General features: G+C 37.0%; 1 protein-coding gene across 1 annotated transcript in view; it reads right to left on the bottom strand.

Annotated features, from left to right (window-relative positions):
- The window catches only part of LOC104999961 (dystrophin-like), a 304,788-nt gene that overhangs the window by 152,100 nt on the left and 151,021 nt on the right, over positions 1-1,667 (bottom strand). The window lies entirely within an intron of this gene.

The following is a 1,667-nucleotide window of genomic DNA, read 5'->3' as shown; positions in this document are numbered from 1 at the left end:
GTGAGTAATGACTAGGTAGCTTTGATTTTTTTGGCTATGTATCTCCTTTATGGGGAGTCAAGGAAGTGTGGCCATGGAGAAACTAGATTATGAATGTCCTTGAATGCTACTCCAAGAATGTGGGGGTTTATCTTGAGGGTACAGAAGAGTTTCAAACATGGGTATGTACTGAACAGGGTCAGCCTTCATGTTAGATGATTCTTACTGGGGAACTGAACTAGATGCAGGAAGACCAGTTAAGAGGCCATTGAGGTTTTCTAGGTGAGACTAATAGCAATAAAACTGCTGACAACAAATCGTACTGACTAATCTTCACTGACTGCATTTTATGTCCCTGACTTTCTGTGGGGTAATCTCAGCAAAATTGTAGGATACAAAATTGACACACAAAAATCACTTGTGTCCCTAAACACTAATAAACTATCTAAAAAGGAAATATGGAAAAACAATTCCATTTGTGATAGCCACCAAAAGAATAAAACACTTAGGCATAACTTGACTAAGGAGGTGAAGGGCTTGTACACTCAAAACATTAATGAAAGAAAATAAAGAATACACAAATTAAAAAACATGCCGTGCTCATGTACTGGAAGACTTTGATATCATTAAGATGTCCATACTGCCCTAAGAAATCAACAGATTCAATGTAATCCCTATCAAAACTCTGGTTGCATTTCTTACAATTGGAAAAATTCTAAAATTCATATGAAACAACATGCACTGGCATAAAAACAGACATATAGGCCAAGGGAACATAACAGAGAGTCCAGAAATAAATCCATATGTTTCTTCCACAAGGGTGCCAAAAATACTCAGTGGGAAAAGGATAGTGTCTTTAATAATTGGTGATGGGAAAACTGGATATCCACATGTAGAAGAATGAAATTGGACCCTTTTCTAGAACTACAAAAAAAAAAAGAGAGAGAGAGATTCAAAATGGATTAAAGATGTAAATGTAAGACCTGAAACTGTAAAGCTCCTAAAATAAAACATGGAGAAAAGCTTCATGACACTGGTTTTGGCACTGATTCCATGGATATGACACTAAAAGCATCAGTAACAGAAGGAAAAATTGACAAACGAATCATCTCATTTCATCTTCTCAGAAAGCCAAAGTAGAAACTTTATGAGGAAACTGAGGCTAGAAGAGATTAAGACATTTGCCTAAGGCTACAGAATATGAATCAGGCATGCACTTGACTTCACAGTGATAATGATCTGAAATGAGGGATAGTCATAGAGAAAAGTCTGTTTTACAAGAGTTTTTAGGAGGTAGAATTAGTAAAATTTCATGTCAATATAGATGTGTGTACTGAAGAGAGAAATCTGACTGGATCCGGAGACTTCTGGCTCAGAAACTTGGGTAAACAGTGTTGCCATTTTCTGAAACAGGGAATAGAAGCAAATGTCCAGATTTGTTGGGAATTTCAGTTTGGGGCATGCTAATTTTGAAATGAGTGTGGACCGGGGTTAAGGCTCAAAAATATTTAACATCTGCTGTAGCAAAAGCCCAAGAATTCAGAACAGACATGACCAAGTACACCCTACCTGTGCTTATTAGTCCTGTGGCATAAACATAAAAGTTCACAAAGAAGTTGCAGAAATAAATATGAGATGGCCAAGAGAAAGCTACAGGAAGCAGATGATGATTTGGGAGTTGTCTACTT

Source organism: Bison bison, unplaced genomic scaffold (genome assembly GCF_000754665.1).
Source record: "Bison bison bison isolate TAMUID 2011002044 unplaced genomic scaffold, Bison_UMD1.0 scf7180017864366, whole genome shotgun sequence".
Classification (NCBI taxonomy): Eukaryota; Metazoa; Chordata; class Mammalia; order Artiodactyla; family Bovidae; genus Bison; species Bison bison.
This window is presented reverse-complemented; position numbering and strand designations above follow the sequence as displayed.